Source organism: Silene latifolia, chromosome 9, assembly GCF_048544455.1.
Source record: "Silene latifolia isolate original U9 population chromosome 9, ASM4854445v1, whole genome shotgun sequence".
Taxonomy (NCBI): Eukaryota; Viridiplantae; Streptophyta; class Magnoliopsida; order Caryophyllales; family Caryophyllaceae; genus Silene; species Silene latifolia.
The window spans coordinates 199,735,127-199,751,015 of record NC_133534.1 but is presented as its reverse complement, the minus strand read 5'-3'; the positions used below and the strand labels follow the sequence as shown (position 1 = coordinate 199,751,015).

At 42.8% G+C, this 15,889-nt stretch overlaps 1 non-coding gene across 1 annotated transcript; it reads left to right on the top strand.

The window, feature by feature from the left end:
* Positions 1–206: 206 nt before the first annotated feature.
* Positions 207–313, top strand: LOC141603893 (small nucleolar RNA R71). The gene has a single exon (XR_012525731.1). It is a non-coding gene; the product is annotated as a small nucleolar RNA R71 (small nucleolar RNA).
* Positions 314–15,889: the final 15,576 nt, after the last annotated feature.

The window sequence follows — 15,889 nt, the reverse complement described above, 5'->3', positions numbered from 1 at the left end:
CAACAGAGGAAGATTCAGCAGCTCTCCTCTGGTTTCCTCTCGAATTCCCATACTCGGCCTTGTGGGTAGCTAGATCGTCAATGATCTTCCACCCCTTGGTTGCTCCCAAATTTTCAAAGAAATCTCCCATTGGTCACAGATCCAAAATGGCCCTCTGATCGTCGTACAACCCATTGTAGAAATGATTGCACAAACTCCACTTTTCAAATCCATGGTGCGGTATGGTTCGCACTAACTTCTTGAATCGGACCCATGCCTCATGGAAATTCTCATCTGGCCCTTGTTTAAAACCCGTGATTTGGGCTCTAATAACGATCGTCCTCGAAGCAGAAAAGTACTTCTTGTAGAACGCCAATGCCAATGTATTCCAATCAGTGATCTCCTGAGCAGCTCGGTCCGGATCTCTATACCACTCCCTTGCAAAGATCACGAAGGGAGAAGATGAACATGGTCTCTTTGATTTGATCCTGGGTCACGCCAGCTGGTGGGGGAATGGAGCATCAGTAGTCAATAAAAGTCTCCATATGTCTAGCTGCATCTTCATTTGCAGCTCCCCCAAACTGATTTCTCTCGACCATAGTGATGTAAGCAGGCTTTGGTTCGAATTTCCTGGCATCTCCCGGTAACTCGAACCCCTTGTATAAATTGTCGGCTGTCGGCTCAGAAAAACTAGCTATACTCGCTTCTTCGGCCATGACTGAAATTTCTGGAGAAGTAACGGTCTCGGCTGAAGAAGTGGAAACGGGTGACGATTGTGGGTCTTCTTCGAACAGTTCGTTCTCGTGATAGCTTGATAGAGTACTCAGCTCTTCCTCTGTCGGTAATGCTCTTCGTGTTCGCCTCAACTCGCGCAAGGATCTCTCAATTTCAGGGTTCAACGATACTAATTCTCCACCCTGTGACCTGCGCATAAGAGGAAACTACAGCAAAATATAAGAACTGTTTAAGGAACGGATGTTCCTTAAACTAAGAAAGACTGAAAATTAAACAACTAAAATTAGGACTATTGCCTCCCCGGCAACGGCGCCAAAATTTGATACCCGTCGCTGTGAGTACCAAAGATAAAATTTATAATTCCTATTAAAACTAACCTAGGCTAGTGGTAACAGGGTCGATCCGCAAGGAGGCAGTTGTAAACTTTAGTTGTCTAATGATTAGTCTGAGGTAACTAATATGGGGGTTGATTTGAATTGTTCTATAGCTAATGGCAATAAAAAGAAAGTAAACTAAAAATACGAATTAAACAGATAAAGGAGGGTACTAGGATGGTCGGGTCATTATAGCTTCGGCGGCAGCAAACTAGGTCGGTCTAAATCAAACACAAGTAAGGCGGGAAATAAGAGGTCCTCTCGGTCCACTCCTAACAAATAGCATCTCTCGATCTCGCTATAGGTCCCTAATGTCGCTAATACTGACTTTCGTCCTGAAAAGCGACTAATGGTCTAAACTATACCTATCTTTTGATCTTAGCACAGTTTAGTCGAATTAATTGATGGTCAAATAACCTACCCTACCTTTCGGTCTAATGGGTTGGTCACAAAATAGGTATCTAACTGGTCGCATGCATTTGATTCGTTAAATACAAGATTAAAAACAATTAAAACGAAGGTAACCTTACAAGGTCAGTCGATCGACCAACAATGTCAGTCGATCGACTGACACGCGGGTTTAGTCCGAGATCAATCTAATGCCGCCTAGCCATAAATCGCCTACATCCTAGCACTAGCTATTTAGCTACTCATGGCAAAGGTAAAAACAACAATAAAACTTATGAAAATTGCGGAATTCATACTTAAAATAAATAACAATGATGAAGCGATAATTGGCTTGGGAATGCTAACTATCAATTCTATGCTAATAATAAAAGTAAAACAAATAAAACTGAAATTAAACAGGAACAATACCGAATTGCAGGGGAAAGATTGATTATTAAGAACCGAATTCCGATGCTCGCAAATAACCCAAACCCTAATTATTCGATAAGGAATTTGAATGAAAACTTAATGCTAAAACTCGACTTAAAATTCTGAATAAAAGACTTGATGATAAAACTTAGATGATAAACTGATGGTTTGATGTTACGTTATATAGGAAATAACGCAGCAACTTCTTCCAAAACCTAAACACAATGGGCCTTTAGTTCTCGATCTTTTATTTTTCGTCTGAAACAGCGATGTGGTCGATCGACTAAGAAGGGAGGTCGATCGACTGGGTCTCAGCAACAGTAGCTTCTGTATCCCGATAGCTGGTCGATCGACTGGCAAGGCTGGTCGATCGACTGGATGAGCTGCTACTTGACTTCTTTAAACTCGTGGACTTGTCTTTTGGGCCTTGGATTGCGCACCAAGCTCGTTCCTTAAGTGATTCTCTTACGTCAATTGCAATGCAGATCACTCGGGGGCGTATTTGGCTTGATTTCCCGTCGAATTCTTCACATTTCTGCAATAAAGTACAAAATACGGAAGTAGACGGAAAATAGAGAAATAGGGGCATATATAGCACATTTGAGCTCTGAAATGCGTGTAAAAAGAGATGTAAAACATCATATAAATGACACACATCAGCTGTCTTTTGTACTTTTACGCCTTATTACATATGAATGCATTTGCTTGAACCTTTTATGTATTTGAATGAAGGTGGCACCGTCCAGGCACGCGGAGATGTGGAGGATGGGTGTTTGCTGTATCTGCAGGTTAGCTTAAAAAACAGGTTTGGCATGTGACAGTTTGCGCCGTCATGCTGCCGAAATTCACGTAGAAAATCACACAGCGAAACATATAATAAGAAGAATTAATTTAGATAAATGACCTAAATAAGCTTGAAAATGAAAAAAAAGTGCCCGAAAACGGACAAAAATGACGTGACCGGACGGTAGGGAGGGCTACCCCCTAGAAAAAGAATTTAAAAGAAATGTCTAAGTGTATTAGAAATATCTTGAAAAGAGGGAGTGAAATGATTCCCCGAAAAGAAAAAGAAAATAAAAATGAGTAATTGTGCGTATATGGCGAAAATATTGATTTTGCCTCGAAAAGCGAACCCGTAGCGATTAGGAAACACAATTTTGGCAATTACACGGAATTACCGAATTAAATCCTTATAGGAATAGGAAATTTTAACTAAAACGGAATTAATAAAGATCCACGGCCGTCAAACGAGGGAAAGGACCCGGGGAAGAGGCGCAGCAGGAGCTGCGATTTTTCGAAGAGGCGCAGCAACTGCTGCGTCTTCTCTCCAGCTTGTTCGTCCTCAGCTGAAATTAGGAAACAACGAATAGTATAAATAGAGACCTCGATTGAGCTTATATTCTCACAATTCTTTCTTTCTCGACTTCGTCTATTACATAAAACCTCTTATATATCTTCTAAAAAATTCCAACAAAATGGATGCCTTTGAAAATCGCATTAAGGAGTGGACGAATGAATTCACCAATATGGAAGAACACGACATGAGTGCTTTCAATTTGGGATCAATCATAAGCTTGAAGCCATTGAAGGTAGTGAGGCCCTTCTTGGATGCTTGTCTTGAATATTGGGACCCGAATTTCCATGTATTTGCCTTTCCGGGAGGCGAAATTTGTCCTTTTCCTGAAGAAATTGCTGCGGTTGGGGGGTGTGATGCAGAGAGTGTTCCGGCTATTCCCCCTAGCTCTAAAGGATATAAAAACAAATTTAGGGACTTGCTTGGATTGGCCAAGGCTGAGGTAGACCGTCTTGTGACCTTACAAGGCGTTCACATGTTTTAATTTGTTGATCGATTTATAAATAGGGAGGACCCCACTATTTCTTATGTGGCGAGGCGCCGAGCTTATGGATTTTGCCTTCTTCATTTCTGTATCCTTCGAGGGCATGTTGACCAAGAGATGAGGGGTGACCCTCGATTTCTGGGCATAGTGAAGCAAATGGAACTGCGCAGGAGCCCAACATGCTTTATTCTATGGCAGACCATCCTAGGATTGAACAATAGGAAGGGGAACCGCGAGAATCCTTATCTTGGGAGTCCTATTATTTTACAGGTAAGAAACCGTCTTTTGTCCTATTTGGCCATTTTTATTATTTTCGTTTTTTTTTTTAAAAAAAAATTTCCGGTTTTGGGACTGGCCTTTTTATATCATAGGTCCACTCATGTGAGGACCACATTCTCCATCGTGAACTTCTTTCATTAGTTTCTGTGCCAGTGAATGATCAAGATAACGCAAGACGAAACCAAGATGTGTTCTTTTGTACAACTCTCCCTGCAAGAGGAGGTATTGAGAGCCAAGTAGGCGTATGGCGCGCTGTCCCCTCTTATCCATATCTGGTGGGTATGTACCATTGAGTTTGAAAATTTAGAATGGCCTGGAACCAAGGTTCCTCTTAGATTTCCTCTTCATTTGTAAAGAAGTGTACATAGGCTGGCTCTGACCGCCGTTTGATGCACAGGGGCATTTCAACCATGTTGTCTGGCATATTAATCATGGATGCAGGTTTTGCAAGAGCATCTGCAAATTGATTTTCTTCTCGAGGCAGGTGTAGATAAGTAACCTGATCGAAAAATTGACTAACTTGATCTATCCTAGCCTGATAGGGTGCTAGACTTTCACTTCGGATTTTCCAGGATCCAGTTATTTGATTGATGATAAAAGACGAGTCCTCGTGAACTCGAAGATGATTGATTCCCAAACTCACTGCTGCTTGTAAACCAATGAGGCGAGCCTCATACTCTGCTGCAATATTTGTCACCTCGAAGTCGAGTTTGACAGAAATTGGTGTATGCTCGCCTTCAGGAGAAATGAGCAATACTCCTATTCCAAATCCTCTCAAATTGGACGCCCCATCAAAGTAAAGATCCCAAGAATCCATACTTGTTTGTAGAATATCCTCATCTGGAAATGACCATATGTCTATTGTTTGCATATCATTGATTGGATTATCTGCGAAGAATTCAGCCACACCACTTCCCTTTATGACTTTCAAGGGTACGTATTTGAGATCGAACTCTGAGAGCATTAAGGTCCATCTTGCTAAGCGTCCGTTGAGAACGGGTTTCTTAAAGAGGTATTTAACGAGATCCATTTTAGAATAGACCTTGACAGAGTACCTAAGCTTGTAATGGCGTTGCTTCTTCGTTGCCCACAAAAGAGCGACGCATGTCTTCTCGAGAGTTGTATACTTACTCTCTTGCTCTAAGAACTTCTTAATAAGGTAGTAGATAGCTCTTTCTTCCTTTCCAACAGTCTGCGTTAGTGATGTGACTCATATTTGAGCACATTTAGTCCCCGAATTAGCCTCGTTACTATGCTTTATAGTGCATAATTGGGTCATTTACTATCTTTAGTTTCTCATTTTGCATATTCTTTGAGGTTTTGCTCCCTTGGTATGAGAGGAGTGCAAACCTTGCACTTACATGGCGAAATGGAGCTAAATTGATCGCACCTAATGACCAAGCATCAAGAGGAATACAATACTAGATGGCCTATGTAGATAATGAAGTAGATTGGGCAATGACGAAAGGATCCTTGCATCCCCGGATTGATCCTTGCGGAATATGAAGAAAGAAAAGAAGAAATGTTGTCTGCCAAGGGATCCGAGCGGATCACAGAGGATCCGAGCGTCTCCCCACCACCATCCGAGCGTCCCGTGACCAAGACGCTCGTCTTGAAGCAAGAAGATCCGAGCGTCTCCCTTGAAAATCCGCTCGGATCGTCCCCCAGAGAGCCCGTGCCTGTTTTCAATTCGCTCGGATCATGGCAAGACTAGCAAAATGGAGATGTTCATTTCCTTGGAGAGGAGCATTTCCTCAAATTTTCTTAAGGACTTAATAGTCATTTAAGCCCTTAGTAACCCTAATTTATGTACCTAATCTTTAGTATAAATACCCCATTGTACTACTTAGATTAGCATGCTCTCTTAAACATCTAGTAATCAAGTTGTAATCAATTAGTAATCATTCCTTAATCTTGTAATCAACTCTTAATCTAGTCTTAATACAAACCTCAATACTTAATCTTTCCTTAATTTCTTCTATTGTTCATCATTTATTTTGGGTAATTAGAAGATCATTTGGGTTTATTGGGAGATTGACAACCTTCCATCAATCATCAAGTACTTCTATTATTCTTTGCAAATTTGGAATCTCCATAGGTATCATTCTCTTAATCCTTGCTTTAATTATTGTTAATCATTTTAATTCATTCATCATGTTTTGTCTTGTTAATGTGATTGACAACCTTGTTAGCATGTTAAACTGGATCATGAGTGAGTAGTTTATTTAGCTAGGGTTAATGGGTAATTAGGGGAAACCAACATGGGGAATGATTCATGCTTAATCTAACATGTTCACATAATTTGTTTCTTGCTTGTTGTGATTTAAACTTATGCACATGTTATGTTTGATGAAATGCGAGCCTATGAATCCTTGCATTTTTTACTCATCACTTATCTTTTAAATGAAGCTCGTAAGACATAAACCAACTCGAGCCAAATGTGTGAGAGGTTAGCCTCTAACAAATTCTTTTGCTACGTTGACGGGTATTCGGGATTCTTCCAAATCCCAATACACCCAGATGACCAACATAAGACCACCTTCACATGCCCTTATGGTACTTTTGCATATAGGAGAATGCCTTTCGGGCTATGTAATGCCGCCGCTACTTTCCAAAGATGTATGATGAGTGTTTTCTCCGATTATCTAGAAACCATAACGGAAGTTTTTATGGACGATTTTAGTGTTTATGGAAAAGACTTTGACTCATGTTTGCATAATCTTTATCTTGTATTGCAAAAATGTGAAGATGTTAGTCTTGTTTTGAATTGGGAAAAGTGTCACTTCATGGTCAATGAAGGTATTGTTTTGGGTCATTTAATCTCGGAAAAGGGCATCGAAGTTGACAAAGCCAAGGTTGAGGTGATAGAGAAACTTCCACCTCCCGTGAATGTTGTAAGGGTGAGGAGCTTTCTTGGTCACGCGGGTTTTTATCGCCGTTTCATAAAAGATTTTTCAAAAATTGTGAAACCCCTCACTCAACTTTTGCTCAAAGATGCCCAATTCCAATTCATTGATGAGTGTGTTGAAGCCTTTAATAGAATCAAGGAAAGACTTATCTCGGCACCAATCATCCAACCACCAAATTGGGAATTACCGTTTGAGATCATGTGCGATGCAAGTAACTACGCCGTTGGAGCGGTTCTTGGCCAACGGGTAGGAAAGGCTTTACATGGTATCTATTACATAAGCAAGACTCTTGACTCCGCACAAGTGAGCTACGATACCACCGAGAAGAGCTCATTGCCATTGTTTATGCCTTAGACAAATTTTGTTCCTATTTGCTTGGATCGAAAGTGATTGTTTTCTCGGATCATCGTGCTCTTAGACATCTCTTGATAAAGAAAGAAGTAAAACCAAGATTGTTGACATGGATTTTGCTACTCCAAGAATTTGATTTAGAGATAAGAGACAAAAAGGGAGCCGAGAATGTGGTAGCGGACCACTTATCAAGAATTCGATCCCATAGTGATGAGGGAGATACACTGATCAATGACTCTTTCCCCGATGATATCTTAATGGCTATTCAATCACAACTTGAGAGGCAAACCACACCATGGTTTGCCGATTATGCTAACTACATTGTGGGAGAATTCCTTCCTCCATATTTGAATTACAATCAAAGGAAGAGATTCTTGCTTGAAGTAAAGAGATACTTTTGGGATGATCCCAATCTTTACAAGGAATGTAGTGATGGACTTTACCGAAGATGCATACCACAATGGGAAGTTCAAGGTGTTTTGGAGGGATGCCATTCGTCCCTATATGGAGGACATCATGGAGCACGAAGAACTATTGCTAAAGTCCTTCAATCGGGCTTCTTTTGGCCTACCATGTTTGAAGACGCTAGAGAATTTATTTTCCATTGTGATCCTTGCCAAAGAACCGGGAAAATTTCTTGGAGGAATGAGATACCACAACGAGGAATATTGGACGTAGAAATTTTCGATGTATGGGGAATTGACTACCAAGGCCCATTTGTATCATCTCAAGGAAACAAATGCATCCTTGTAGCCGTCGATTATATATCAAAGTGGGTAGAAGCAATTGCTACTCCAACCGATGATGCCAAAACGGTTACCAAACTCCTCAAGAAAATTATCTTCCCAAGATTTGGAGTCCCTAGGACAATTTCCATGAGAAGAAGCTCACATCCCTTTTGGCAAAATATGGTGTTCAACATAGAACCGGCTTGGGATACCATCCTCAAACAAGCGGTCAAGTTGAAGTTTCAAATAGAGAAATCAAACAAATCCTTGAGAAGGTTGTCAACAAGACTCGTAAGGATTGGAGTATGAAGCTTGATGATACTCTTTGGGCTTATAGGACGGCCTACAAGACTCCCATAGGAGGCTCCCCTTACAAGCTAGTGTATGGAAAAGCATGTCATTTGCCAATTGAGCTAGAATACAAAGCTTTTTGGGCAATCAAAGCTCTCAACCTTGATCTCAAGCTAAGTGGCCAAAAGCAGATAATGCAAATCCAAGAGTTGGAGGAATTCCGACTACAATCCTATGAGAATGCCAAGATCTACAAGGAAATGACAAACTTACTCCATGATAAGAGAATCAAGCAAAAAGCCTTGCACAAGGGAGACAAAGTCCTTCTATTTAACTTGATACCAACTCTTTCTCGGGAAGTTGAATTCTAGATGGATGGGACCCTATGTGATCACCGAGGTAGGAAAATATGGAGACTTCGAGATAAAGTCGATAGATGGAGACAAATTCAAAGTCAATGGCCAAAGGTTGAAACCATATTACGAAGGAGCATTCATTGGAGAAGTCGAGGTCATCTACCTCGGACCTCCCCCTCCATGAGAAGATCATCAAAAAGACAGTTTGGTGGAGTCCTCTCCAAATCACCATTTATAAATATACTAACTCTTTTCACTTGTATTTTTAACTTTACTGCATTTTAATAAGACGCATGATTCTTTACATGAGAGTAGTGAGGGAGGATCACTAACCCTTTTTGATGAACGGCGGATTTAGAAATTCAGGTGTGGGGAAGCGCTCTCATCAATTGAGAAAGAAGAGGACCAAAAAGGAAGAGATTCCCAAGGGCAGACCTGGGCCCGTGAGAAAGACAGGCAACTCGAGCATCCTAGTGAAGAGTCGCTCGTCTTGGCATGTATCCGAGCGTTCTGGATACGATCCGCTTGTCTTGGGGTACCTGGAAGCTGAAGAAACTGCGTTGACTATGTATCCATGCGTCCCCTAGATAAGACGCTCGTCTCATGCAAAGACGCTCGTCTAACTGAAAATCCGAGCGTCCTGGCTGCTTCAAATATGGGGTTTTTGTAATACTCCGTATTTATAAGTCTTGGGGTACTCTATCGAGTAGCCCTTACTCTGTTAAGTAAGGGTAAGTTGCGAAATAAAATAGTTTCTGACCTGTTGGGTACTCGATCGAGTAACTGGGGTACTCGATCGAGTAAGGGGGTACTCGATCGAGTACCTTGGGTACTCGATCGAGTGTCCGGTTTTACGGGGGATTTTCTCGGGTTTTGTTAATTATGCGATTTAGGTATTTAAGTATCGTCGTCATTGTTTTAAATCACTTTTACAAAACCTAAAACCCTGTTTAAGAGAGAAAGCAACAAGTTCATCTTCCTAATCGCATTCTTAGCAATTCCGAGTTCGACGGTCGCTTCTTGTCGTTGTTTATATCGTTGCATTCCTTGCGTCGAGGGTAAGATCTACGTACCCTTTTTATTGTCTTTCCCTTGTTTTGGTTAAACCCTAATTTAGAGATTGGGGGTTTTTATGTGTAGTATGTGATATGTAGCCTTTATGTGTTATATGATAGGAGGAGGGTTCGTAGAAGAGGCTTTTTGATACAAATTTGTTGATACCGTCTAATCATTGTGCTTTCCAGGTAGGATTTCCTACTCAGTATTAGTCCCATAATGGGGTATTGGTGATGTGCTGTATTTAGTTGTTTGATATAATGCTTGTACTGTGTTTGTGGTTGTGATCGTTGTTGATAGTTCTCGAGATGCGTTCTCGGCTGAGTGGGGTCGCTTGCGGGAGTGGCCTCACGCCCTAGTTTCGCCCTCCGTGGAACCCGCCACGGGAGGGGATGTGCACATTAATGGACAGGGTTATCGCTCACTATGTGGAGCGGGGATTTGGTGGGTACGGCTGCGGTCCCCCATCGCGGGGTCGGTCCAAAGGACGATCGGGATTGAGATGGTGGGAATTGGTGGTGTGTGTGTGTGTGTGTGTGTGACAGTTCAGCTGTCTGTTTATCTTATTATTGTTATCTATATTGATTGTGTGATTAGTACTGACCCCGGTGTTGTTTTGTAAACCTGCGGTGATCCATTCGGGGATGGTGAGCAGATATTGAGCAGGTATTGAGATGAGTACTGGGATAGCTGGGATGCCACGACATGATGATAGGAGTCTTCCGCTGTAGCCTTTAGTTTATTTACATTTCAGTTAGACAGTCAGTTTGCAATAATGTATCGTACTTATGGTTTGGTTTGAGGATTGTAACTATTCGCTAAACTATTTATAATAAACGTTGTTTCTCTATTGTTGTTTGATTATCATTGCCTCGGGTAACCGAGATGGTAATGTCTTCATACCTGAGTGGTCCTGGTAAGGCACTTGGAGTATGGGGGTGTTACAAATGGTATCAGAGCGACGATCCTGAAACTGTAACCAATGAACTTAATGAACATAGGGAGTCAATTAAAATGAACCCGAGGTAAAAGTTGTGGGAGCTAGTGCAAAGGCTTGGGAGACGTCCTAAAGTCGCGGGGGTCGCCCTACAACTTTGAACCGGTCACATGGGGGAAGTGTTTGTCGAGTCGTATGTGTGTTTGGTTAACTGGTTTACGAATGTGATGGAATGTGTTAATTGTTGGATGTTGAAGTAGAAAGTTGAGCATGTGAAAGAAAATGGTGATATGAGGAAACTTGTTGATGAGATGATAACATGTTGGATGATTTACAATGTGGCATTTAATAATATGATAAAATGATTTCGCGGATAGTAGAAAAGATGCGTAGTATGCTTATTATGATATAATGTGACTTATAAAGTTTAGCATGTTAGCATATGACGTAACATGCGGGTAGCTTCTATGAATTAGTGTTACTCGATCGAGTGAGACCGACTCGATCGGTGGGTTTTGGCGATTTTGAGTCCGTTCGAGTTTTGGGGCACTCGATCGAGTAACTAGGGGTACTCGATCGAGTAGGGGGTCACTCGATCGAGTAGCCTAGATACTCGATCGAGTAGGTAAGAGATCGAAGGTCCGTTTGGGTCTGAAGTTTAGGTACTCGATCGAGTACGTGGGGCACTCGATCGAGTAGCCCGTTACTCGATCGAGTGTGTTTGGGAACTCGATCGAGTGGGTTCCGGGCAGCGTTTTTTCGTGTTTTGAGGTTTAGTACGTGTGTTTATGTTTACCCTTTCTGATATAGCTTCAAGATGCCGCCCAAGAGAACTGCTTTGTATGCGAGAGCTGAGCTTATGACCACGGATGACATCGTTAAGATGTTAGAGCACCAGGATGCTCTTACTGAGACCCTGAAGAAAGTGAATGAGGATAAGGACAAGGATAAGGAGAAGGAGGTTGATCATTCAAAAATCAGCCTCTATATTGCGAGGTTTAACCCGAAAGAGTACAAGGGAGTTGGGGAGCCTAATCTGCTTGATAGTTGGCTGAGAGAGATGGAGAACATCTTAGATTTGGTTCACTTGTCCCGATGAGATGAGGGTGGAACAGGCTGCGTTCTATCGAGGGAGGCGGCGGTGCAAGTGGTGGGATTCGGTGAAGGTGAGTGCTAAGGAAATGTATACCAACCAAGGCTTACCCGCTATACCTTGGGAGGAGTTTCGTAGGGGTTTGTGAGGAAGGAGTTTGTGCCGGAGCATGTGAGGAGTAAGTTGAGGGAAGAGTTTGATAAGTTTAAGATGACCGCTGAGATGTCGGTAGCCGAGTACTACAGATAGTTCAATGAGAAGTCCAGGTATGCTGAGGACATGGGTTTGAGTGAAGAGAACCTGGCATTGAGGTTTGAGAGAGGGTTGACTACCAAGATTATGGATAAGTTACCCGTGGGAATCCTTACTGATGTTAAGGAAGCTTATGAGAGGGCTGGGAGAGCGGAGAGGTTGGTGAAAATGGCTCAGGAGAGGTCTGGTGGTGAGAAGAGGAAGTCTGAGAGTGAGGGTGGTGGCCAATCTAATTACAAGAAAGGCAACCACAATCAGTCAAAGGGGTTTTCTTACGGGTCGTGGTTCGATCTTTGGGGCTTCCTTTGGGCGTGGCCGTGGAAGTGTGAGTAATAGTTGGGGAGTGACCTGTTATGGTTGTGGTGGTGTAGGCCACAAGAGACATGAGTGCACAAGTGCACCAGGATCTTTTCAGAGACCTGCACAGAGCTTCGCGAGCAACAGACCGGCTGGATCATGGCCAAACCGGGGAAGTCAGAGTTACCAGAGTGGAGGCAACCGCAACGGCGGTAATTCTTATCAGAAAACACCGACAAACAACAACAACAATCAAGGGTCGGGTGCTAAGCCGACCGCATCAGCCAGTACTGTCCAGGGAGGTGGGCAGAAGACCAGTGGCAAGTTATTCATGATGGAGAAGAAAGCAGCTGAGGAAGATGCGCATGTTATCACCGGTACATTCCTTGTTAATGGTATTCCTACCTTTGTTTTGTTCGATTCGGGGGCTTCTCAGTCGTTTGTGTCTTCGAGTCATGTTAAACAGTTGGGTTTGAGAGTATATGAATCTGTTAGTGAGCAAGTTTTCATACCTTCGGGTGAGTCTGTATCGTGTGGGAGGTTGTTTAGAGATGTATCTTTGATAGTTGGGCAAGTTAATTTCCCTGTAGACCTGCTAGAGTTGCCTTTTAACGGTTTTGAGATGATAGTTGGGATGGATTGGTTAGGAAAGCATAAAGCTAAGATAGACTGTCATCAAAAGAAAGTGTCCTTAAGAGGTCCAAAGGGTGTTAGTGTGTATTATCGTGGGTTTCTAGTCAAACCCAAAGTTAAGTCGATTGCAGCTGTTACCTTGAAGTCTTATCTGAGGAAGGGATGTCCTTTGATCCTGTGCCATGTGAGAGATGACCGGATAGAGATTCCGACAGAGATGAGATACCAAAGTGGTGGGAGAGTTTGCGAGATGTTTTTCCGAGGAGATTCCGGGGTTGCCACCGAAGAGGGAGATAGATTTCACCGTCGAGTTGAAGCCAGGGACGGGGCCAATCTCTAAGGCACCGTACCGTATGGGTCCTAAGGAGATGGAGGAGCTTAGGAAGCAGTTGGATGATTTGATAGAGAAGGGATACATTAGACCAAGTGTATCGCCTTGGGAGCACCGCTTCTTTTCGTGAAGAAGAAAGATGGGAGTTTGAGGTTATGCATAGATTACGGGAGAGCCGAACCGTGTGACGATAAAGAACAAGTACCCTTTGCCAAGGATAGATGACCTATTTGACCAGTTGAGCGGTGCAACAGTCTTTTCTAAGATTGATTTGAGGTCGGGGTACCATCAGGTGAAGATTAGAGAGGTGGACATACCAAAGACAGCTTTCACGTCAAGGTATGGCCATTATGAGTATGTGGTGATGCCGTTTGGGTTGTCTAATGCGCCGGCAGTGTTTATGGATTTGATGAATAGAATCTTCAGACAGTTCTTGGACCAGTTTGTAGTGGTGTTTATCGATGATATCTTAGTCTACTCTAAGACTAAGGAGGAGCATGAGGAGCATCTGAGGATCGTGTTGCAAACTTTGAGGGATCATGAGTTGTATGCCAAGCTGTCCAAGTGTGAGTTCTGGTTGGAGAAAGTTGCTTTTCTGGGGCATGTAATATCTAAAGATGGGGTAGCTGTGGATCCGGCGAAGATTGAGGCAGTGACAAAGTGGGAAGCACCAAAGAATGTTGCTGAGGTTAGGAGTTTCTTGGGTTTAGCTGGATACTACAGACGGTTCGTGAAAGATTTCTCCAAGATAGCTAGACCGATGACAAAGATTGATGAGGAAGGAGAACAGGTTTCGTTGGGATGAGAGTTGTGAGACGGCGTTCCAAACATTAAAGGAGCGTTTGACCACGCTCTGTCTTAGCATTGCCTGAAGGGAGCGAGAACTTTGAGGTTTATACAGATGCCTCGAAGAATGGGCTGGGATGTGTGTTGATGCAGAATGGTAAAGTGATTGCCTATGCTTCTAGGCAATTGAAGCCTTATGAGGAGAACTACCCTACCCATGATCTGGAGTTGGGTGCAGTGGTGTTTGCTCTCAAGATTTGGAGACATTACCTTTATGGAGCAATCTTCAAGGTATTTTCTGATCACAAGAGTCTTAAGTACATCTTCACGCAGAAGGAGTTGAACATGAGACAGAGGAGGTGGATGGAGCTGATTGGCGATTACGACATGGAGATTATCTACCATGAAGGGAAGGCCAATGTTGTTGCTGATGCTTTGAGTAGGAAGAGTGTACATTCCTTGTGTACAGCTCTGTCTTTGATGAGGCTGAGGGATGAGGTAGCGAGCTTTGGGATACATATGATGCAGAAAGGAGATGCCATGGGTGATATGACAGTACATCTGGAGTTTTATGATGATATTCGGGATAAGCGGGCTTTGGATCCTAAGATAGTGGAGTGGAGAGTCGAGTAGAGAAAGGGACAAAGTGTCCGGTTTTCTATTCATACAGATGGTAGTTTAAGGTTTGATGGTAGGTGGTGTGTTCCTAATGACGAGGAGTTGAAAAAGACAATCATGACAGAGGCGCATTGCACACCATATTCAGTTCATCCAGGTGGAGACAAGCTATACAAGGATTTGAAGAAAACATTTTGGTGGCCTGGGATGAAGAAAGAGACAGCTGAGTTTGTGTCCCGTTGTTTGACATGCCGAGAGAGTTAAAGGTGAACAATGCGACCACAAGGTAAGATTCAGTCTTTAGAGGTGCCTGAGTGGAAGTGGGAATCCATTTCCATGGATTTCATTGTGGGATTGCCAAAGAGTCAACAAGGTAACAACATGATTTGGGTGATAGTGGATCGTCGACCAAGTCACTCACTTTGTTCAATGAAAGATACATGTACTAAGGCACAATTGGCTATGGCCTATCGAAAGAACGTGCTTAAGTTACATGGAGTCCCTAAGGACATAGTGTCTGACAGAGATGCGAGGTTTATATCGAGGTTTTGGAAAGAGTTGCAGGAATCGTTGGGAACAACTTTGAAGATGAGTACGGCATTTCATCCTGCGACAGACGGGGCAGAGAGAGAACAATCAAGACTCTTGAGGATATGTTGCGAGCTTGTGTGATGGATTTTGGTGGTAGGCGGGAGCGAGAGGTTGGACTTGATAGAGTTTTCTTACAACAACAAATTATCACACCGGTATTGGCATGGCACCGTTTGAGGCTTTGTACGGGAGGAAATGTAGGAGTCCAATCTGTTGGGACGACAAAGTCTTTGAAGCAAAGTGGTTTTAGGACCAGAGATGGTGCATGAGATGGTGGAACAGATTAAGATGATCAGGGAACGGATGAGAGCAGCCCAGGATCGACAAAAGAGTTATGCAGATCTAAATCGTCGGGACATAGAGTTTCAAGTTGGGGACAAAGTTCTTTTGAAAGTGTCTCCTACGCGTGGGGTTATGAGATTTGGGAAGAAAGGAAAGTTAAGTCAGAAGTTTATAGGGCCTTATGAGATCTTAGAGCGAGTTGGGGAAGTTGCTCATCGTCTGGCTTTACCAGCTGCGTTAGAGAGAGTGCATAATGTGTTTCATGTATCGCAGCTGCGGAGGTATGTGAGTGACCCGTCACATGTGTTAGAGGCAGAGAGCTTAGAGCTAGATGAATCCTTATCATATCTTGAGGTA